This window comes from Cervus elaphus, chromosome 7 (genome assembly GCF_910594005.1).
Source record: "Cervus elaphus chromosome 7, mCerEla1.1, whole genome shotgun sequence".
NCBI classification, from domain to species: Eukaryota; Metazoa; Chordata; class Mammalia; order Artiodactyla; family Cervidae; genus Cervus; species Cervus elaphus.
Window position 1 is genome coordinate 38,991,132 of NC_057821.1, and position 25,524 is coordinate 39,016,655.

Below are 25,524 nucleotides of genomic sequence, written 5' to 3' on the forward strand. Positions count from 1 at the left end.
CATTTGTCTCTTTGCTCTCAAATGCCTTTTATGCTCTTTTTCCTGTATTTCTGGGGCTGACCCTTGCATCAGCATTTCCAGACCTCTTGGCCAAGTCGTTTCCAGGTAAGTCCTAACAACAGGAGGCCCTAGCAGGAGATTGGAGGGTCAGAGGGAAGAGGGCCTCAGCTTATTTCCTTATTTCTCTCTGCCACGTCAGGTCTCCTCTGTATCTTTTCAGTGGCTTCAGCTCCCACTAGTCAGTTCCTCCCTGCGTGTTGCCAGCCCCCACCAGACAGACATGCTACAATTTCAGCTCCCACCAACTGAACCCTTTGGATGCAAGATCTGACATAGTTGGTTGAATAATTAGTTTGATTTCTTCAAAATCATGTTTTATAAGAGCACTCATGGATCTCAGTTGCAATATCCCAGTTCACATGTGTGGGCAGCTGCAGTCAGGTCCCAGTAACACCACCCCTTCTCATGGTTCCTCCAGGCCTACGGGTGGTAGTTAGTTACTCACTATGGTTGGCACTCACCTTCCTTCCCTAAATGCTCCTTCGGCTCTTCTAAGAACATCGAAAACATTTTCCACTATTACATTCTTCTTCTTGAATTATCTGACATAGGTTATTTTCTTGCTGCTGCTGTTGCTAAGTCACTTCAGTCATGTCCGACTCTGTGCGACCCCATAGACGGCAGCCCACCAGGCTCCTCTGTCCCTGGGATTCTCCAGGAAAGAATACTGGAGTGGGCTGCCATTTCCTTCTCCAATAGGTTATTTTCTTAGTTGGAGCTTAATTAATACTGTGGGAAAATAGTTGGGTTTTTTTGACAGGAAGTTATTTTGATATATCCACCATGCCAACCATATAGAATTACAAATGATAATAACATTCTTTGAGAGTGGAATCATCTTATGCTAAATCTACTTCTGTCTTTCTTTGTTTAAATTTTCTATTGCAGACTATATTGATGCTTGTCCACATGTTTGAATAGTGAGGACTTAAAGTCCTAAATTTATCAGATAAGCATGAAGACTATCAATAAGGCAGAAACCATAGAGTGGGTTGAGTCCCTTGGGGGCCTTCATCTATGCACCTTTGTCTTTCAAATTTCATGTTAAATGTTTCAAGTGCTTTTCAATATCACGGATGCTAGAAGAATCTTTTGAGTTTAACTTAAAATTGATAGAGCCAAATAAAGAAGCTATGTTGAAAACTGACACCTACCTCCCATGCTTTCCACTTAGAATACTGGTACACATTAAAAAGGCATACCTACCTTGTAGTTTTTGACCAAACATCAGTTGAACTAAAGGGGAGAGCAGGGAGTTAGTGCTGGTTGAGTAAGTCTGAAGCTTTGGTTAAAAATTCCCAGAGGGGTCTCAAATCAAATTACATGGAAGCAAAAGCAGACATCTCTGGCAGGACTTGAAGCACTCTGGGGTCCACCATCTTGAACACGAAGGTGGGATTGCTCAGTCCTTGTCTGTGTTAATTACCACTTAAATCATTGCGTAGGATTAGCAGAATATGCATAACTCTGGTGGGTCTTTACTTGCACATGATGACTTTGATCTTTCCCATAGCAAATGCTAAAGTATATTATGAGAAAAGAAAATATCCATGATTGCATTTTAAAAAAATAGCTATAATTTCTTTAGAGAAGAAGTTCAAGTTTTCTGTTTCACTTTTAAGAAGGACTTGGGAGAAGATTACATTAGACAATTTTGCATCGTGCTGCTGACAGAAAAACAAGCCAGGGTTGGTAGAGTGTGAAGAAGATTCTCCACCTCTTGCTCAAAGGGGGAAAGAAAAAACACATAAAGCAAGTTGAACAGAAACATAAGCAGTTGCTCTCTCCCACACCCCTACAAAATAACAAAGAAAAATCTGTATTTTGTTTTTCAAGGTATAGTAGAGAGAGTTTTTTTTTTAATGTGCTTTCAAATCCTCAGGGACTTTATAATTTATCAAGAAAGACACATTCTTCCTAATGAAAGGTTACTGACCTTCATGAATGTGACAGTTCAATTATAGCCCATTCATATGCAGAACAGCGTTGATAAAGGATTTGGGGAATGTGACTAGCATAGCAAAAAAAGAAAAATGTCTAGGAAATTATTATTAGTTAAAAAAAATTTTTTTTAATTGTGAAGCAAGAATAATAAATAAGACTGGCTCAGGTAGTGGACCCTTTTCTTCTGGGCCCCAGCAGCCCATTAGATTTGCTTCAGTGGACATGCTGGCTCTTTCTTCGTCCTTCCTAATATTTCTGCCTTTTTAATCCTCTGAGCCACTAAACCTAACAAATCGGCAAGCCCTTGGGGTTCTGAAACGCCGGGTTTCAATTTTTTTTTTTTTTTCTTTCCTTTTTCCTTTGACTGGCAGGACAAGGTGGAACGTGTCTTAATGTTATTTTAAGTGCTTGACTACTATTTAGATGCCGAAAGGGACTGGAGAGTTATAAGAGGGAGTGTTACATACCCTCAGCCACCCACATCCAGGCACTCAAGCCCCAGTTCATGGGAGGCAGGCCCCTCCAGAGCAGCGGAATCGTTAAGCCAGAGCCTGGCTAGACTCGCTGGAGCCAGCCTCCGCCAAACTTGGGTGACACCTGTGAGTGGCTGTTTGCTGAGCTCCTCCAGGTGTGGGAAAGAAAATCCAACCGCCACTCTGTAAATCAGCCCAGAATGGTCCTCTGCCAGGGGTCTCTGGAAGATCCCAGAAGGAGGTTCTTTTTTAGCAACTGCTAATAGAGATGCTCCTTCAACCATACACTTTTCATTAAGAATAAGACAAAATGCATCAAAATGTAAGATTCTCTTTGGGATATAACTAATATAAATATTTTAAACAACTTTGAAAAATAATCACTGTTTTCATTTTTCATTCTTTGCCTTGGAAATCAACATCAGCTACATACAGGTGTGGTGTGTCGTCAAATGGTAAACTTTACTGAGAGTTTTGAAAGAACATATGTGTCCCTGACATGCAGTATACTGCCTGGCACATAGTAATCATTCATTATTTGCTGAATGGATCCCCCTTTCTTACAGCATTTCTTTCCATTCCATTTCTGGATAAGCACTCTGACCTAATTATCAATTATTCCTCTCAGATATTTACCCACCCTAATTTGCTCTTATAGGTGGCCTTCTTGCTTCACCATTCCTTGGCTACTTCACTTCAAATCGCTTTCAATCACATTGCATCTTTGAACATGTCTACTACAGAAGGCATTTTTTAAGGGAAAGATTTGAAGAAGCAAAATTAAGGGGGAAGAGTATCAGTGTTAATTCTGCATATGATGCTGGGAAAGACTGAGGGCAGGAGGAGAAAGGGGTGACAGAGGATGAGATGGTTGGATGGCATCACCGACTCAATGGACATGAGTTTGAGCAAATTCCAGGAGATGGTGAAGGACAGGGAAGCCTGACCTGCTGCAGTTCATGGACAAAGAGTCAGATATGACTGAATGATTGAACAATAACAAAATTTGTAAAAAACACAAATCTTTTCCCTTAGGCATTGATATGTGAAGTCATACCTAACTGGTAGAAAACTTTCAGACAGTGACCAGCAGCAAAAACAGTCCTGTTGAGTATAACATAACTCAATTTCTCTACCTCTGCTTTCCTTGAGTAGTATTCTGAAAAGCTTTATCAGATTTTTTTGCAAATCAGTATGTTAGGAATTCGTGTGGAATGGAATTCAAATAAAATCATCTCAAAGTACTATTTCTTGAGTCTGAATATTCCATTTCAAAAAGATTTATCATTTAAATATAATACTTTGAGTGAAGTAAATCAGAAAGAGGAAAACAAATATCCTATGTTAATGCATATATGTGGAATCTGAAAAAATTGGCACAGTGATCTTTTTACAAAAGGAGAAAAACAGACACAGATTTAGAGAACAAACGTATACCAAGGGGGTGGTGGTGATATGAATTGAGAGATTGGGATTGACATATATATACTGTTGATACTATGTATAAAATAGATAACTAACGAGAACTTACTACTATATATATAGCCCAGGAAACTCTACTCAATGTTCTGTGGTTACCTAAGTGGGAAGGAACTCCAAAAAAGAGGGGATATATGTATACGTATAGCTGATTCACTTTGCTGTACAGTAGAAGCTAACATAACACTGGAAAGCAACTATATTCTAATAAAAATTTTAAAAATTAAAACATAAATATGATACTCTGAGAAACTAAGATACTTTCAGAATATAATCTGAAGACTAGTAGGGTAGTCTAAGGTTTTGATTAGCTACAGTAATATTTTAATGTGTGTCTCTTTTATTTTGCCCAGTTTTTATTTTGTCCCATGTGTAATCTGACTTATTTTATTTTTAATATGAGGTGAGGAGATAAGTATGCTGCATCACTCACACATTTTTATATACTAACAAATACCTTAAATGGCAAGGAAGTTGGCAATTTGACAGTAAGATCTTTTTGAATTTTGAAATAAATTTGTGCCTCTTAATAAGTATAATTGATATATGTTTTAAATTAGAGTTCTGTAAACTTTATTGTCTCAAAGTTCACTTTTGTTTAGGTGTCTTATTTATTTTTTGCATAACCTGGAGGACATGTGAGTGTAAAAGTGCTAGTCGTTCAGTCATGTCTGGCTCTTTGTGACCCCACAGACTGTAGCCCGCCAGGCTCCTCTGCTTGCTGAAAGATACACAATAAAAATTTCCTTCAATGACAATTTTTCTGTGTGTCAGACCTACACACATTCAGAACTCTGGTGTAGTTTTGGGAAGCTTCTCAATTCTTCTGATTCAATGCTGTGAGAAGGTGAATTTGGAATTTTTAAAAATAATCTAGATCAGAGTTGCATACCTTGTAGCTCTTCATACTATTTCTGATATTTCTCCTAAAATCTTTTTTTACATTGTTAATTTTGGATATCACCCAGAACTACGATTTAACTATTAACAGACTTTCTCTGACAAATACCGTGCTTTCAACACACTATTATTAATTTTCTGCTTTATGGATAAAAAACAGAAAGTTGCAAAGATAGTAAGTGGTAGAGCAAACCCTCAAATCCGTGTGTGCCTGATTCCAGAATCTTTTCACTTAACCAGTTCACTACTATGTTTGAGAATGCACTTAGCAACGAGTAACAGGAAATCTAACCCAAAGTGGCTTAAATAATAAGAAAATTGTCATGTGATCCCAGGTAGGGTGGCTCTAGCAACAGATAATTCAGGAACTCGAAATTATTACAGAGGACACAGATTCTTTCCATCTCTCAACTTTTTTTCTCAGGGCATGTTGAGTCTCCTGATCTTGAGAGGGCTGCTACAGCTTTTAGGCATCCCCCTTTTATATGTCAATGCCAGAAGTCCAAATATGGTAAGAAAAACTCATACTTCTTTTCTGGACCCTTTTTTAAGAGCTAAGAAACATTTCTCTAAAGCACTCTCTCATACTTCATTAGCCAGAGCTGGGTCATAAGGCCCTTTCTAAATAGCTCATTGATAAAGGAAATTTAATTACCACAAGTGATATACACAAATCAAAATTTATTGAAGCTAGAGCCCTCCTTTCTTCAAGGACATGATGCATGGGGAAAAAAAATGTGGGTAATGTATCAGAACAAAATTTGGTTTCTTTAGCAAAAGTGGAGCATAGCTCCAGTTGTCAATCAATAAAGTCCACTACCACAGAACTATCTCGTGATTGCCAGGGACAATAAGAAAGACAGGGAAATGCTAAAACAGGAAAGCTGGAGATCAGTGGAAAAAGAAAGAAAAAAAAATAGAAATCTTGTGTATAGCAGGTGTTCGATAATTGCTTATGACAGGAAATGCATGAAATATAATTTACAACAAAGTTAATCTGACACATATTTAATGATATGTGTTGTTCCATGACATTTCAGGCCAATAGTTTAGTAGTCTGCATAAATAATTGTAATTAGTACTACTTTTTGACAGATCTTTCTAGCTTTTGATCTTCCATTGTTAATTAGCTAGTTTAAGAACAAGAAACAAGCATCGATGTTCAGAGGCTTTTTATTTTCACTCTTCTTAACAAACAGTTGAAGCTTCATCATATACTTACTGAAAAGTGTTGGAATGGTTCCCCAAGAAGTGAAATAACCCATGAATCCTCTACTCATCCCCACCTACCTGATGGGATCCAGAAATGAGCCACCCCACCTCCATTTCCTCTGAGAAGTAACAGTGGTAGCTAAACATGTCAGAGTATTAGGACCTATTGCTGTCTGACCAATCAAATCTGGAGGCGAGGCTTTTCAGAAAGCACAGCAATGAATAACTGGTTCCAGATCTTTCCCAATTCTGATGAGGAAGGAGGGACCAGAATCATAGTGCAAGTTCGTAAGAGATTTCTACCATGGTTGACAGACACAGCACACTAGATAATAATTGGGAAAGCTAGCTCTTCTTTGGCCAGATCTTTTAACGGTTAAAATTTTATTTCCTTAAAGGTAAAGAACATGCTTGGGAATAACCCATCTCTAAATTTCCTTCCAGCTCTACCTTACCATTTTGCTTTAGGCCAGAATAGTTTAATTCAATTATGAGCAGACACACAGAATTGTATCTGAGGTGATTTCATATATTGCTGATTTTAATTAGTTAAATAGAGTCCTAGAAATTTAGATTTGTTGTGGTTTAGTCACTAAGTCATGTCCGACTCTTTGTGACCCCATGAACTGCAGCATGTCCAGCTTCCTGTCCTTCACCATCTCCCAGAGTTTGCTCAAACTCAACAGCCGTCTTCACAGCATCAGGGTCTTTTCCAGTGAGTTGACTCTTTGCATCTGGTGGCCAAATTTAGGTTACTCTCTGCAGTTTGATGTTGCCAATAAAGAGCTCTACTATAATCTAAATGTGGGCTAGTTTCTTAAGAAAAGCTAAAGCATTTTGTTATGTACATTGTTCTCTTTTTGGAACCCTGAGCCCAAGTTTGAAGTTTTTTAAGCAAGTCCAAAGAAAACTGAGATCAAACAAGACTATTATTCTCTATTATTATTATAGTTTTTGTTGTTATCCTCTATTGGTGGCACACGAGACTCCTCTGATGAAGCATCATTAGAATGCCAAAAATGGGCAATTTCTGAGGAATGTACACCCTTTCTTTGATCCTGAGAATGTATCTTCCAGACAACCCCCAACTTTACAAGATTAGGCATTCTTGCTGATTAGCCTTGAATTCCTGGGTGGACCATCCCCAGGCCATCTGAGATGGGACCGCACTGATCAGAGAAACTGTTCAAGTGCTCCACCCCAAGCAGCTCTCTCCATGTGCCCGTGTCCCTGTGCCAGCATCGTGTCTCCCTTCTCTCCTGCTCAGGGTGTCACTGGTCTTTTTACAGTGTCACTGTGCATCTCAAATCCTTGCCTACCCAGTATGCTGACCAAAACCTGTGCCTTGGCAAGACCAGGGCACAGCGTCCACCTCCCTCTGCTGGGTGAGTCCGCTGCCCATGCCACATCTACCAGGAGCAGCCTCTGCTCTCCTCTCCACCCCCACCTTCAACTAGACCACTCTGACCTCCGGACTCTTTCTCAGAGAAACAGTGAATGGTTTTACTGCCCTGGGAAGAAATGTGGCTCCTGGACATAGCCTGATTCTGCTGGCTCTTCCCACCCACCCTCTTCATCTTTTTCTTGGGGGGATCTGAGGAAAGTGGGAGCCATGGAGTCATGTTTTCTCTTTGGTGCTGGGCTTTCACATTGGCAGGAAGAGTCTAAGGTGAGGACTCTAGAGCTCCTCAAGGAAGGGCTCAGAAATGCTCATCTGTCTTCTTGAGTCCCCAGAGCCTATTTAAGCTGTCACTGAGCAGACTTGCAATAATTATTTGCACACCAGCAGACTTGCAACAATTATTTGCACACCAACACGTGTGTGCTTGGCTTCCCAGGTGGCGCTAGTGGTAATGAACCCACCTGCCAATGCAGGAGACACAAGAGATGCGGCTTTGATCCCTGGGGTTCCAGAAGATCCCCTGGAGTAGGAAGTGGCAGCCCACTCCAGTATTCTTGCAGGGAAAATCCCATGGAAAGAGGAGTCTGGCCAGCTACAGTCCATGAGGTCACAAAAAATCAGACGACTGAGTGAGCACAGAGCACATGTGCTTATATTATTTGTCACCCCAAATGCCCAGCTTTCTAGAAGGAGGGGCTTCTACTCCAAAGTACACTCAGCCCTGATATTCCAAAACCTGTACAGTTTATGAGCCCCATTCAGCCAACATCTCCCCTTGTCCCGAGCAGTTCTCAAGTACCAGATTTTACATTCATCTAGTTTACTAATGGAATTAAAGCAAAGGAACTATCATGCATATAACTTTCTCTGGGAGGCTTGAGCCCCCTAGCATAATTTCGTCTTTCTTTATGCTTACTTTGGTAAGCATAAGAGTATAAACACTTATACTCTTCAGAATAAGTGCTATTGCTGAAAAAGCACATTTCAAGTTTGGAAAATCTGAAAGTATGACATAATCATAGCATCTTGGTCCAAAAATGTACACAAGCAGGGGAAATGTTAGTAAATATTTGCTAATTTTCACACATTTACTGATTGTTGTTTGGAATGTTTTGCTTAATCTTACTTGATTTTACTGAAATTGGAGAAGATTTTACTAATTGGAGAAGATACGCACATTGGACCCAACCTCAGCGTATGCTTTGCAAATTTAATTAGAAACTGGCTAGTGTGACTTGGGGAGAGTAGGTTATATTTGCTGAACTGGAGATGAGAAATTTTCTTTTGTTTCTTTTAAGCAAGATTCAGGTGGTTCAATAAACACCACTTAACTGGGACAGACTTGATCAGGGAAGTTGCTGAATTGGGAAACCAATTAAGTCTAATGATAATTAGCATGTGCTGCTGCTTAATTGGGATAGGTGGTCCACAGAGTTGGTATCACTGTAGGTAATTAAATGATGCACTTGGCGGATATGAGATAGAGTCTTCTTGATGCTTTCAAGACTGAAGGCAATTTATTTTCTCTCTTGATCATGCTATTGCTAGTTGAGGAAAACTCAATTTCTAAATGATGCCTTCAAAAGTTCTACTTGTTTTGAAAGGACTTCTTTGTATATGTGTGTGTTTGTGTGTGCATTTTTCTCTCTAAATGGACTGGCAAGAAATGAAAGTGTTATGCATTTTTTCACATGCAAAGAATGAGACATGGAGAGTTGGAGTGACTTCCCCATAGTTATCACCAGATAGTGGTCAAACAAACATGGATAAGAACAGGGAGCTTTAGTATTCCTCCCCAGTGATTCAGCACAGGCTTCATCAGTTGGCTGCGAGGTTCAGAGAGGCTCGAGGGGGCAGTGGGAAGAGGCTGTAGGACGTTTGTCACTACCCCACAGAGATGAGACGCTTTGCCTCTCTGGGCTTCAGGGTGCTGCTTTTATTAAACGAAGGTGTGAGACTAAGGAGTCACTAAGATTCCTTCCAGCTGTAAAAACTGAAGTATTTCAATTTTGTGGCGTTAACTTAAAAATTGTCATCGGAGAAAAAACTTCATCATTACCAGTTATAAAACCTTTCATTATATGGCTGTGCGGGCTCAATCACTCAGTCATGTCTGACTCTGCGACCGCGTGGAGTAGCCCACCAGGCTCCTCTATCCATGGGATTTTTCAGGCAAGGATACTGGAGTGGGTTGCCATTTTCCTTCTCCAGGGGATCTTCCCGACCCAGGGGTTCAAACCTGCATTTCCTGTGTCTCCTGCACTGCAGGCAGATTCTTTACCTGATGAGCCAGCAGGGAAGCCCCATTATGTGGCCAGGTCACTGGCAAAAAGTAATAATGATCTCAGGCCCTACATTTAAAAAAGTATTACTGCACAAGATGTAGCTGTGTGCTCTTGTAAGGTTGGGAGAGAGGTGGGGGTGGGTCCTCATGGAATGATTTCTTGTCTGTGCTGTGAAAAAAGCATGAGTCCACCACGGAGAGGCGAAGAAAATGGAAGAGATACTTGTGAGTCTGGACAATCTGAAAAGCATAAGGAAATGAATTACAATAGGAAAGGAAAGTAGAAGACAGTGAGATGTGCTAAGTTCTGTGAAAGGGAGAAAAACCCGAGTGCGTAACGATGAAGAACACTGGTTCCTAGGAGTCCTACAGGACAAGACAATTGAATAACCTTGAACACAGCACATAGAAAAGAGGGAGTGGGGAAACCAGGCTCTACCGGGAAGACTGTCCTAAAGGCCCAGAGAAGACATGAATAGCAGTTATTAGTGGGATCTACTCTACAGTTTTTTGGATTTAGATATGAGTTCAAGATACTGAATCCAAAACTCCTTTCTTCTATTTTTCCTATAAAAGTCAGCATACTACCAAGGCTTTGGACCCCAAGACATTCACATGCTAATCTGTAGCATCCAGCCTCCCCTAGTTCTTTTTTCCTTTCTTAATTTGTCTCTCTGAGCTCATCATTACCAAAAAACATCACATTCCTCCAAGAAACGTACACATTACCTCCAAGAAATGTCACCATCAATTCTCTCAATAGATCGCTGATGACTCATGATTATACCTTGAATATTATCTTAATTGGCAGAATCCTGTACTGTCCTTTGAACTTGCAGATTGCTTTAAATGTCCTATTAACCTGCTAACAGTAAATTCTGTCTAAATATTTATTTGGGGGCCATGGTGTGTAGATAAACATCATAAATATATGTAAACATATGCACATATATACACTCAGATAGAGATGAAAATATAATTTTCTTATCCTTTAAAAACAAAATGATATGTACTTTAGGATGTGTTTTTTTTTTCCAATGATTTTGTTTCACCTATTAGACACATCCCAGTTTATAGCCAGTGAAAGGGCACATTTAGGTGACTTTACTCTTTATTCCTATTTGTGCTATTATACGCAGGCTTGTAAAAAGTCAGTGAAACATTGCCAACTACAGTGTGAGAGAATGCATATGGTTGATTTAAGAATAAATCAACAAACAAATAGACATAGAATTGCCTGTGAACTGCTTCAAGCTCACTTGCCATTGTCTTTGTGGAGGAGTTACTGATGTTTAAGCAGCCAGTAGGAATCTGATGACAGTGGCCCCAAGCTAAATGGCATGAGTTCCAAGCTCCATTGTGAAATTCACCTACTTCTATTGCCCTTCTTCCTGAATTTTGTAAATATAAAATCTACTTCTGGTGTCAACTGCGCATTATCCTATTATATTACTTATCATTTTATTATTCAGATGGCCCTTGAAGAAAGATATCTTTGGTGTACACATAGACTTTCTGGACATTTCCTTCATTAAGAAAAAACCTATCCATCTGGAAGTAAGGGCCCTGGTATAAGTAAATCAACAGTATCTCCTTGAAGTGTGTTCTTTGCTGTCACTTGGGAAGTGCAGTCAGGCGCACAGGGAACAGAACTTTGGAGCAACTGCAATAACTCCAGTCAAGCTCCTTGACCACGGGGACAGAACAGTTCACTGAAGCTTCAGCTCTGGTGACCTTTATACTCTCAACGCTTTACCGCTTGATTAAAAATGTGCTCACGCTTCAAGGCAGATTGCCGACGGGGTTTATAATAAGGCACAAACACACGGAGAGATTTACCAGAGGTACTTTATGTGACCATTTTTCGGGAATATGATTTTGTTTAGGAAGTTACTAGAGCCGGAATGACAACTGCTCTGTAAGTCCCTGGTAAGTTTTCCAAATCAGTTCACGTGGAAATCAAATTGCACCTGAGCAAATATTGAAGGGTGGAGCAAAAGGACGGAATAGCTTTCATTTTGCAACCACAAAGATTACAATAGCTCAGGCACATATTTTAGGAAAACAGTTTTTCTTATGTGAAATCACTTTGCATGAAATTGAGAGATCGATTTTGGTGGCATGGATAACCTGAGTTGTTTTTTCACAACAATAGCCTCCAGGAGAATTTGGATGTAACTCCTCATGGAAAAATAAATGGGAAAAAGAGCTCATCTTATGTTCTGCCGCCTAACAAATAACATTAATGCTGCTGGTAGATCATAGATGGCACGGCATGATGGTCAATGGAAAAACATAATCTATAAATTGATAAAAGCACTCCAAATCTTTCTCTAAATGATGACAGTCATAAGACAGGGCCAATATTTAAAAATTGATAATGATAATAATAGCTACTTGTAGAGTGTTTAATGTTCTGAGTATTATTCAGAGAACTCTACAGGGTTTCCATCACCTAATCCTCACAACGCTTCTGTGAGTTAAGTATGATCATTACCTGGTCGCATCACAAGGAAACTTAAGCATCTTGTTCTATGTTATACAGAGATTAAGCCCTTGTTATATGCTATATAGACATTATGGTAGAACTCAAACTGAGACAGTCTAATTCTGAAGACCCTTCTCTTAAACATATGACACAATCTCCACGTTTACTTTAGTTATAAACAAAGATGGCCTCAGTGACCAGAGATGGTCAACCCATCAATACCAGGGTATCTATTTTGAAATAAACTTTAAAAACTAGGAAAGATTCCACCAAGTTCTTCCTGAGTAGCAAGATCACCTGAGTAAACCAGTATCTCTTTCACAACTTTGAGGCAGAGAAGATTACAGTGGGTGAAAATATGAACTTTTGGATCCAGACACACCAACATGGAAAGTGCAGTCAAGTCCCAATATACATTTGGCAAGTTATATAACTTTATCTCCTGCATCGCAGGCAAATTCTTTACCATCGGAGCCACCAGGGAAACCCATCTATGCCTGTTTTCACATCAAGAAAATGATGATAAAAATAGTCTCCTCAAATACTTTTTAAAATTAGGACTAAAACAGATGATATTCCTCAGCTGCTTAGTCAATGAGACTTAATATGCAACCGATCAAGGGCAACTGTCACTATTATTACTTAAAAACATTTGAATAAGGAGCGTTAACTAGAACTGGAAATTGCAACTTATTTGCTATTTCTCATTTTCTATTCAATATACTCTTTCTTTTCTCTCTCTTCTTTTCCTGTGGATATTATGAAGGGGAATGCTCCTCCTGGAATAGTATTTTTATAATATTGAATTTGAACGCTTTGGGAAAAAAGTAGTTGTTTAATTTTACCTATAGTAGCAATGAGGGATTAAAGAAAACATTGAGATAAAAGTCAGTCTATCGGTGGCTCAGATGATAAAGAATCTGCCTGCAATGTGGGAGACCCGGGTTTGATCCCTGGGTAGGGCAGATACCCTAGAGAAGGTAATGGCAACCCACTCCAGTATTCTTGCCTGGAGAATTCCGTGAACAGAGGAGCCTGGTGGGCTATAGTCCACGTGGTCTCAAAGAGTCAGACACGACTGAGTGACTAACGCTTTCACTTTTTTCACGGGCAAGGGAAATGGTCTTTTAGGGGGTGGTGATAAATTAAGCTAATAAATTGAAAACAGAAGGCATGAAAAAGAGAGAGGGATCATGTCTTATACCAAGCAAAGAGCATGCCTAGAAAAAATTTGACAGGGGGTGTCAAAAACTGCCAAGTATGATCTGAATTATTTGAGACTATCCTTTGGTATGGGCTTCCCAGGTGGCTCAGTGGTAAAGAATCCGCCTGCAATGCAAGAAATGCTGGTTTGATCCCTGGGCTGAGAAGATTCTCTGGAGAAGAGAAGAGCAACCCACTCCAGTCTTCTTGCCTGGAGAATCCAACGGACAGAGGAGCCTGGTGGGCTACAGTACATGGTGTTTCAAAGAGTCGGACATGGATGAGCATGACCATGAATATCCTTTGGTATAAGTCCATGATTCTCAAACTTAGCTCTACTGCAACAGCTGGGAAGGCTTAAGATTTTTTTTTTTTTTAAATTGTGGCAAATATAACATAAAATTTACCATCTTAATCTTGTGGTGTGTGTTCCATTCAGTAGTATTCATTATATTCACAGTTTTGCTACCATCTCCACCGACCTTCCTCAGAGCCTTTTAATCTAGTCAAATTGGCCTTTCTCCCTCATTCCAGTTCCTGGCAAGAACCTTTCTACTTTCTGTCTCTATAAATTTGACTGTGTTATCTGTCTTAAGTAAGTGGAATCACATGATATTTGTCCTTTTGTGACTGGCTTACTTAGCATAATGTCCTCAAGGTTCATCCGTGTTATAGCCTGTGTCAGAGTTCCCTTAATTTCCTGTTTTTTTTTTTAAGGCTGAGTAACATTCCATTGTATGTATATATCATATTTTGTTTGTCCATTCATCATTTGATGCACATTTGTGTTGCTTCCATCTTTCAGCTTTTGTGAATAACGCTGCTATGAACATGAGTGTACAAAAATCTGAGTCCCTGTTTTCAATTCTATTCAGATTTCCCACTTTTTTTTTCATGATTCAGTCATGGAAAGTTGTGTGTTTCTAGGAATTGGTTTATTTCATCTAGCTTATCCAATTTGTTTACATACAATTAATGTTCATAGTACTCTCTTAGAAGCCTTCATGTTTCTGTAAAATAGGTAGTAATGTACCCTATTTTTTTACTTCTGATTTTGAGTCTTGTCTCTTTTCTCTTAGTCAATATAGCTAAAGGTTTGCCAATTTTGTTAATTTTTCTGAAAAACCACTTCTGGGTTTTGTTGATTTTCTCTATTGTTGGGGAGGCTTTTTAAAAAGTGCTAATATCCTGTTCTCAGATGTCCTGCTTTAATTTAGTGTGAGATGGAGTTTGGATATCAGTATTTTCTAAAAGCTTCCTTGGTGGTTTTAATGTGTAACCACATTTTAGAATCGCTGGTATAAGAAATTCTGGAGTCTGGAAGTACTTAATGGCATTTTCATAATTCAGTATTTAGGTTTATGACAGGGGAATTCTTGTAGAAGATAATGCAAAATAGTGCTAATGGAATGGGTCAGTAGAAAGTGGTGAGCTGGAATTTTAAGGCTGGGTTCCTCTCTTTCCTCATAATGAATGACTACTTGTGTTATGACAATGTAGTTAATAAATATTCACAATAGATTAGGTGTTGTATTGAATAAGCAAAGTGTACTGTTAATCCCTCCACTACAAAAAAAAAAAAAACTGACAAGAGTCAAGAGAACCAAACATATATTATTTAAGTTCATTTATAAAACTTTCATCTCTAATACTTCTGAGTTCATTTCCCAAGTTTACTTCCCATTACCTCCCTGTTCCTGTAACTACCAAAACAAAACTTTCCAAGGAATTTCAACTTTAATATTTCATGTAATTGAAGACACCATCAATTTTAAGATGTAATAATTATAAATGTTTTAATAAAAGCTCCCCAAATGGCACTTTCAATAAAGATTATGACACTGCGTCAATTGTAAAATGCATCCTAGGTTAAGAGATATTAAAATGTGAACAAATAAATATCTTTGGATCAATGAAATATGCAAAGTTTCTCCTCACCTAAACAGAAAGATAAATTGATAGGGACAAAATAACAATGGGCTTCCCTGGTGGCTCAGATGGTAAAGAATCTGCCTGCAATGCAGGCGACCTGGGTTCGATCCCTGGGTCAGGAAGATCCCCTGTAGAAGGGAATGGCTATCTACTCCAATATTCTTGCCTGGAGAATTCTATGGACAGAAGGGTCAGGCGGGCTACAGTCCATGGAATTGCAAACAGTCAGACACGACTGAGCAACTAACACTTATACATGCCAAGGGATGCTTGCGTTTATATGGCTAACCAAAGGTTGGCTGCGTATCTGTTTATCTGGGATAGTGGACTTCTGCTAAGGAACACAAGAGACGTGTTCTTGATGTCTCTTCCAGTGCTCTTAATATAATTCAAAACTTTAATGTTTACCAGATAACTCAAGACATGTGCTTTTGATAGAAGGGGCAGTCAGACCATGTCTGTTCTAGATATTTGCTCTTGCAAATATTTATCTTGTCCAGGTTGGGATGAATCCAGTTTATCTCAGTCCAAATCTCCACCTCAGTTATGCTGAGAAAGCAAACAAAATGAAGCATCTGGATCAGATGAAATAGCAAAGCCACAAATCTGAATCCACACCCATGCTGGTGGTCTTGCAGAACCAAATGCAGTGTGAAGGACTCTCCCATGATATTTGGGAATCTGACCAGATCACAGGAGGAAATTCATAGTGGAAGATGTAAACATAAAAATACTCCAGGAGAATTCCAGAAGATCATGATTACTTTTGACCCAAACAAATAAAATGACCTGCCAATGTATGTGATTATGCTTACAGGTTAGAATTCAAGTCAAGGTTTCTGTGCAGAAAATCAAGACCCCTTGGTTCATCTGCTTCTCCCTCTCACACTTTTCTCTTCCTGCATACATATTTTGTAAAGATTTTTAAAGTTTCCTCATATAATATGCCACTCTCACTCGGTTTTTTCCTCCTTTGAAAATGTAAAAGACTCCTTTAAATAGAATTTGCTTTGTCGAATCTGAGATAACAAAGGATTAAAGAAACAGCCAGCTGTTTTTGATAGTTAGAAGTGGGGAAGGAACAAGCTAGAAAAATTTCTGTTTTATGCATGTTTAGCTGCTGTTAGGTTCCTCCTTCCTTATTTTATTGTCTCGTCCCTTGGGGAGGGGCACCAGGTTTTCACCCTCCACCCTTGGTTGTCAAATCTTATGAGGAAAAAGCAACAGTGACTAGTATTTAAGTCCTCTCAAATTATCCACCCCCACCCCCCCACCCACGCCCCCACCCCCTGTCTCTCAAACACAGACATACAAACTCATAGTTTCATATGCAGTCTTTTAGTTTTTTGACTTGGGGATATAATCCTTTTTAATTTCTCATCCTTAAAAATGAATGAAAAAGGGTGATGGTAGCTGAAACTAATAACAGCCAAGAATAAGAATTTGGTTCCTGGACAGAATTCTGGAACCCCAAATAGACAAAGCAATCCTGAGAAAGAACAAAGCTAGAGTCATCGCATGCCCTTATTTCAAACTATGTTACAAAGCTATAGTAAACAAAACAGTGTGGCATTGATGTAAAAATACATAGATCAATGGAACAAAATAGAGTGCCCAGGAAGAAACCTATACATATGTGGTCAACCAATATATGACAAAGGAGCCAAGAATATACAATAGGGAAAGGACAGTTTCTTCAATAAATTGTATTGGGAAAACTGGTCAGCCACACGCAAAAGAATGAAACTGAATCACTTCTCTTACACTATACACAAGAAAATGAACTCAAAATGGATTAAAGACTTGAATGTAAGACTTGAAACGATAAAACTCTGGGGAAAAAAGCATAGGCAGTAAGCGTCGTGGCATTAGTCTTGGCAATGATTTTTTAGATTTGACTACAAAACCTAAGGCAACAAAAGCAAAAATAAACAAGTGGGGCTACATCAAACTGAAAAAATTCTGCATGGCAAAGGAAACCACCAACAAAATGGAAAGGCAACCCCACTCAGTGGGCATAAATACTTGCAGTCATATATCTTTAGGGCAGTCAATATTCAACATATATAAAGAACTCCTACAACTCAATAGTAAAACACAAAGAACTTGATCTTCTACGCACAAAGATGGGTAGAGGATCTGCATAGACATTTTCCAAAGATGACATATTGATGGCAAATAGGTACATGAAAAGATGCTCTATATCACTAATCATAGGGAAATGCAAATCAAAAGCATAATGAAATATCACTCACACCTGTTTGAATGACTATTTTCAAAAAGATAAGAAATGAAAAGCATTGGTAAGGATGTGGAGAAAAGGGAACCCTCCTGGTACACTTTTAAAGGTAATGTAAATTGGTACAGGCACTATAGAGAATAGTATGGAGATTCCTCAAAAAATTAAAAACAGAACTACCATATGATCCAGAAATTCCACTTCTGAACATTTATCCAAGGAAAATGAAAACATTAACTCAAAAAGATACATGCACCTGATGTTCATTACAGTATTATTTACAATAGTCAAGATATGGAACCAACTCAAGTATTCATCAACACATGAATGGATTAAAAAAATATGGTATATATACAATAAGATATTATTCAGCTACGAAAAAATGAAATCTTGCCATTTATGATGGACTTAAGGGCATTATGCTAAGTGAAATTAGTTAGACAGAGAACGATAAAGACCAGATTATCTTATGTGTGGAATCTAAAAGCAAACAAACAAGCTGATACTCAGATACACAGAATAGACTGTTGGTTGCTAGAGATGGGGGTGGAGGTGGATGAAATGTGTGAAGGGAGTCAAAAGGAGATACACACTTTCTGGTACAAAATAAATAAGTTTTGAGGATGTGATACACAGCAGGGTGACTGTAATTAATAATAGTCCTCTACATTCAAACCTTCAAGATGCCAACTTCCAAAGATGCAGACGTGCATTCACGTGTCCAGACACCGTAAGTGAGCTCATCTGTCTGGCGTATGTTGTCATGTGTGTGCATAGTCTACAGGTGTCTGTGCTTTTGTGTACATTACTGTACTAAGTACTGTATAGAGCACGGTATCTTTATCCCAAGGGTGTCGGAAAGCCAGTGTAAAAGCAGCGGTGATGTAGCTAGTACTGCTAAGACACGCCAGGAGTTGAAGACACAGAGAAAGAATGAAGAGAGACAAGAGGAAGAAGAAGTAACTGAAGAAGCAAAGAGATTCAGAATGCAGGAAATGGCAACGGCCACCCGAACATAGAATCATGTCATCTATGACGAGAAAAAAGGAGCTACCACCTAGACATCACCCGATTGTTATTCAAGAGGGTAAACAGAATTGAATCCAGCAAGGAGCCAGTATGGATGTGAGAGTTGGACTATAAAGAAAGCTGAGTGCTGAAGAATTGATGCTTTTGAACTGTGGTGTTGGAGAAGACTCTTGAGAGTCCCTTGGACTGCAAGGAGATCCAACCAGTCCATCTAAAAGGAAATCAGCCCTGAATGTTCATTGGAAGGACTGATGCTGATGCTGAAAGTCCAATACTTTGGCCACCTGATAGGAAGAGCTGATTCATTTGAAAAGATCCTGATGCTGGGAAGGATTGAAGGTGGGAGGAGAAGGGGACAACAGAAGATGAGATGGTTGGATGGCACCACCGACTCAATGGACATGAATTTGAGCGAACTCCTGGAGTTGGTGATGGATAGGGAGGCCTGGCGTGCTGCTGTCCGTGGGGTCACAAAGAGTCAGACATGACTGAGCGACTGAGCGACTGAACTGAACTGAACTGAACTGAGGAGCCAGAACCTGTGCCATCAATGTCAGGCATCAGTGAAATGACAGCTTGCCCTCCATCTCCTATTGGTAATCATTCTTCAGTTCTACAATCTCCCACCTCCTCTCCCTTCTCCACTTAGTAACTCTTCTTGCCTGTTTACTCACTGCGGGCCCCTGTGTGACATCTATTGTACTGTACCACTGTAGTCTTCAAGGTACTGTACTGTAAGATTAAAAATGTCTTATTTTTATTTGTTTGTTATGTATTATTTGTGTAAAAAGTATTATAAACCTTTTACAGTCCAATACTGAGGGGGAGAGAGACAGATACTCAATCTCTGGTGCTTTTTTCTAACGGCACTAATTGCATCACGAAAGCCCCACTCTCATGACCTCATCTAACCCTTATTAGCTCTTAAAGGTTCTATATCTAGATACCATCACATTGGTGACTAAGGCTTCAACATGGGAATTTTGGGAGGGACACCAGCATTTCAGTTATATATATTTATACACACACACACACACACTCACAGACACACACAGAGTGCTAAAATATTAGCAATAGCCATCATTGGAGCTATAATCTGAAAGTCCACAATAGATTCTTACCATTAGTTTTATATCTTTTTTTTGCCGTCAAAGTGTTCTGTGGTTTATTTTTGTTACTCGTGCTATTTCATTGACGTATACATATCATCTGAGCCACCAAGGAAGCCCCAAAATACTGGAGTGGGTAGCCTATCCATTCTCCAGGGGATCTTCCTGACCCAGGACTCAAACCAGGGTCTACTGCAGTGCAGGTGGATAGATGCCAGTTCAATTTCTGGGTCAGGAAGATGCCCTGGAGAAGCGACAGGCTACCCATTCCAGTATTCCTGGGCTTCCCTGGTGGCTCAGATGGTAAAGAATCTGTCTGCAATTCTGCCTGCAATATGGGAGACTTGGGTTCAATCCCTGGGTTGGGAAGATCCCTTGGAGGAGGGCATGGTAACCCGCTCCAGTATTCTTGCCTGGAAAATCCCATGGAGACAGGAGCCTGGTGGGCTACAGTCCATGGGGTTGCAAAGAGTTGGACATAACTGAACAACTAAGCACAGTGCACATTTCATATTCATTTCCTCACTCCTTTTTCCCCTTCCTCCCTTTCTTCCTTCTTTCAGAAGTCACCTCATGACATACCTTCTTTATTTATAAGAGCAAGGCTCTTCAACTTGCTCTGAGATCGATTTTATTTGAACAAGACCCTCGCACTATTATAGTACAGATGCACCTCTATAATCGTCTCAGTGCTGTATGAGAGATTGTACTCTCTAAGGATACATTTTCTATTTATTTTATTATCTTTGTACTAGGATAAGGACATAGTAGCATAGAAGTTAAGACCATGGATTCTGAAATCAGATTTCCTGGGTTCATTTTTCAGTTATATTACAGTTATATTAGTAGTGTTACAACCTTAGATAAGCAATTTAATCCAGCAGTACTTTCATCTCATATCTATAAAATGAGAGGAATAAACGTAAGTACTTTACAGACATGTTGTAGGAGACCAATGAGTTCATGTATTTAAAGCCTTTAGAATAGTGTCCATGCATATGAAGTACCAAATGAATGTTATTTACTATTATTATCATGCTCTAACACGATTTCTACTTCTAATGGATTGTTTCTTAACACCTTCTAGACTACGTTTATTTTTAATCTATTATTATTATTTTTAAATGTATGTTATCAGTCATGATACTTGGTTTTTTTATTTTTTATTTATTTTTTTTATTAGTTGGAGGCTAATTACTTTATAATACTGTAGTGGTTTTTGCCACATTGACATGAATCAGCCATGGATTTACATGTGTTCCCCATCCCGATCCCCCCTCCCACCTCCCTCCCCATCCCATCCCTCTGGGTCTTCCCAGTGCAGATACTTGGTTTTAGAACTTAACTGCCTTTCTTTCCAGAAATATCAGGTTGGTAATTTTTTTTGTGTGTGAAAAATCTCTTTTCTGATCTGCATAGCTGTGTTTCATTCTTTGGCAAGTTATCATTCCATTTTCATAAGCCAAAAGAATTAATCCAAGTTTTGATAACATATATAGAGTCAGAAATTTCTTTTCTGAAATTTTCTTTTAAGGGTCATTATATTTCAACTAGAAAAACAAACAAAAATATGCTTCTCTTCCTTCCTTTTCAAGGCTTTCAATATATTATCCACTCTTGAATTTAACTTTTAAAAATTTACACATTGCAGTTTTATTTGGGCCTGTTATTCATTCTTATGTATATTCACAGGATACAATTTGGGTCACTAGGTTTGGTGAATCTGGCAGATACTTTATCATGCAAACTTGTAGCCATAACAGAGTAGAAATAGCAGGATACGAGGAATCAGGGCCTCTGTGATCAAGTCTCAGGTTTTCCAGGGAATAACCTGTGCAAGTCACTTCATTTCATGAAGCATCACATTTTTTTTTCCTTCTAAAAAATGAGAAATGCAACTGGAGATCTTTAAAGCCTCTTTCAGTTTGGAAAAACATTTAGATTCTAGGAAGATGGCATATGTCTATGATTAAGCCACAGTGGCCTGAACTACACTCTTTGAACCTCAAAGCAGATTACCAATGCTATTTATCCCTTCTTCTATAGTATTAACAGCAGGATTGTTTGAATTTCTTGTACCTGTAAGTTGTACTTGACTTTGGTAAAATATGGATGGGGTAACCACTGTAGTTTATGTGTGAAGAGCTAAGTGGTAAAATCTTAAAACCTTAACCTTCTCCAACCAGCAAATGCTCCTGGGTGCCTTCCCAGCCTAAGAATGATGCTTATGTTAAGAAAGAAGGAAAACTGATAATTAAAATACATTTTATTTCATTTAAACCTATCTAATGGTTAGCGAAATTATTCTTGGTGCTCATTTCTACCTAATGAACTTGCAATTTGTTTAACTAGAACAGAAGAAAATTTCCAAAGATGGTTCATGTTTGCCCTCATTGTTCTGTAAATGGAGTCACCTTTAAAAGGCATTATTTCCTTCTCTCTCTTTAGGTTGTGCTTCAATGAAGTTGTCGTCCAACTAAATCCTATGAAGTGTGTTTCTCCCTTCATGTCACAGAGTCACAGTTTGATCAGTGTTCAGAAAGAGAAATTTTTTTCCCTTTCAAAATTGTGTGGGTTGAAAAATCCTCCTTGCTGTCAAGCTCTTCATGACTAATAAATGTTACCTGTATCAAGTCTTCTAATTATCTCCAAGATTTTGGATTTTAGAGCCAGCAATTTTATTATTTTGCCATCTGCCAGAATATCTTTGGCAGGGTTCAGTAGAAAAATAGGCAATGTGGATGAAAACTTAACTCATTAAATACTAAACCTAAGTACAATGCCATGGAGTTTTGCTTAAGCAAAGCTGCTACTGCATTTGGTACCACTAGGTCCATGAAGAATTTGAGTGCTTGCCATGTCTTATCCTCTGACATGTCATTCACACAAAAGAAATTAAAGAGGAAGAAAAAACTATTTTCTATGACAGTTAATGTATAATTTCTTCTGAGAGTGTTTTCTTACTTAAATGACTTATAAGTTATTGCAAATTAACAAAGAAAACTAAAAACACAGTCATACATTAAAAAAAAAAATTTGCCCAGAAATAATGTTTGTATTGAGACTTAGGGTGTCTTTGTGATCCTTATAAATTCTTCCATCACACAGGGAATGTAGGCATATGAATTGCAGGCTGCCTGAATAGTTTAAATATCTCATAGATTGATTAAATTGCTTCTTAACAAAAACACTGAATGTATGCTCTTTTGCCTAAAGTAGACACCTATCTTTCTCTGTTATAAAGCTGCCTCACTACCATTTTAATGGAGAATTGATGTGATAGTATGCCCCATGCATCATGCTGAAAAGATTATACTGATGCTCATCCAGTATACCTGTTCACATGTGTTTCTACATCTTTGAGCTTGTATTTGAACTCCAACTCTGCCACTTCCCATCTAGCCATAAGGAAATTATTTAACCTTGTCACTGTGCCTCTTGGATTCTGCCTCCACGGTCTAGGGATGATAATAGTACTGGTTTCAGAAGATAGATTTGAAGGTTAAACGAGTTAATGTACGTGAAACACATAGAACACTAGTGCACAGTGATCCTTCAGTAAATGTTACCAATATGTAAACATTATTTATATTATTTTACCTAGAAATTGTGTTAAGGGAAACTTCTTAAAACATATATGTATGCAGAGAGATACATGTCGCAACATTATAATAGAAAAAATATGGAAGTAATTATAATGACCAAATACAAGAGAAGTGATAACAGAAAGAACAAGCATATGATGGTATAGCTATTGTTGTTCAGTTGCTAAGTCATGTCCAACTCTTTTCAACCCTACAAACTGCAGCGTGCCAGGCTTCCGTGTCCTTCACTAGCTCCTGGAGTTTGCTCAAACTCATACTTGTGTTTATTGAGTCAGTGATGCCATTCTACTACTCTCATCCTCTGTTGTCCCCTTTTCCTAGAAAATTAAATGAAGTATGTAAAGATTTGAGCTTCCCTGGTAGCTCAGAGGTAAAAAATCTGCCTGCAAATGCAGGAGATGCAGGTTCGATCCCTGGGTCAGAAAGATCTCCTAGAGAAGGAAATGGCAACCCACTCCAGTATTCTTGTCTGGCAAATCTCTTGGACAGAGGCCTTGGTGGGCTACAGACTGCGGGGTCACAAAAGAGTTGGACATGACCGAACAACTAAGTAACATCATATAAAGATTTACATAACATATAAACTCCAATTTTATAATATAAAATAATAGAAACATAACACAAGATTGATGTAAATATAATTTCACTTATATAAATCAGTAAAGAAAGAGGGAATGAAATATAAAATGATGTAAATATACAGGGATGATCAGATTTATGGATGATTTTATTTGTTCACATGTTTGGGTTTTTTCTTATAATAAATATGACTTCAGAAATAAAGAGACAGAGAGTTTTTACTGTTACTCCATGTCTCTTTACCTCCCCAGGCATCTTTTGACTGTAGAGATAATCAGCCAGTGCCTCTGACCAAGCTGTGTTTTAATCCAAGAGTAACTACCCTCTGAGAATATTGCCTGTTTCAGGGGGTAAGAAGAACATGGTCTGGACCACGCCAACATGTATTACTATTGGCTGCCCAGTGGAGCAAAGGTACAAGCAATGAGATTAAGGGGAACTCCTCGAAAGCTCTCCCTAGGCCAGACTGTGTATGTGCACCCTGGAGCTTTCCCACCGGGAGCCACTGCCTACATTGGGACTCAATCGTTTTTTCCTCCTCAAGATATTTAGTCAAACTTTTTGTTGGTTGCAGTGGCATCTCCAAATTCGAGTTGAAGGGAAGAAGCCAGAACATGGACTAGTTCTTTACCTGCTGTTGTGGTTTAGTCTCTCAGTTGTGTCTGACTCTTTGTAACCCCATGGACCGCAGCACACCAGGCTTCGCCGTCCTTCACTATCTCCTGGAGTTTGCTCAGACTCATGTCCATTGAGTTGATAAAAATATCTGCTGTATCAGACTATATTTGGATGATGAGTATTTCAATATGATGATAGGACAAAATAGATGTCACAGAGGAAATAAGTTTGGATAATGTATGTGGAAATTAGGCTAGGAGTATAATCATTATGGAACAGCATGGATTTTTTTGAATAAGAGTAATATGAACCAATAAATTATTTTTTTATTTTCAAAATCTTTATTTTAATAAAATATTACTTGGTATCCCACTTATATAACTCTAATAAATTCAGAGATTCTCAGACATTGGAGCACTGCTGGAAATACCTACTTAGAAGATGCGGCCAATATCTCCTGTGAACCCATGAATTATTGAGAGAGATGCTTCTAGTAGGCTTTTAAAGAATTATACATGTGCTAACTCACAGGTAGAGTGACTATTATTTCTCTCTAGTGAACTCTTATGGTCAAACTGTATTAACAATGGAACTTTACTGGAGAAAAGAAGATGTAAAAATGTGTATGAAGAGACAAAAAGAAATATTGCACAAATGACCTCTTCCCCTAACAAATATGACCATTCACAAGAAAAAAATACACATATATATATACACACATTATGTCACTGACATGTAAACTATAAGTACTTATTTCTAGAGCAGAGTACAAGTCAATAATTTAATGTCAGAAATACACAGAAATTTCAACTAAATAAAATCTATTATAAACATTATAAGAAAAGAACATAGTGGTACAAATTTTAGACAACTTAGTTTTGAAAGACTAGACACAAAATACAGGTATCAAGAACCCCCCAAATAAAATAATAACATATTAGTATAGAATACATGTTAATTTGTATTCT

At 38.5% G+C, this 25,524-nt stretch overlaps 1 long non-coding RNA gene across 2 annotated transcripts in view; it reads left to right on the forward strand.

Annotated features, from left to right (window-relative positions):
- The first annotated feature begins 13,694 nt into the window (after window positions 1–13,694).
- Window positions 13,695–25,524, forward strand: part of LOC122697554 — a 41,829-nt gene continuing 29,999 nt past the window's right edge. The window contains exon 1 of one of the 2 annotated variants that reach the window (XR_006342108.1): window positions 13,695–13,751. This is a non-coding gene — a long non-coding RNA (uncharacterized LOC122697554). The remainder of the gene's footprint in view (window positions 13,752–25,524) is intronic. The other variant, XR_006342109.1, reaches the window with a different exon arrangement.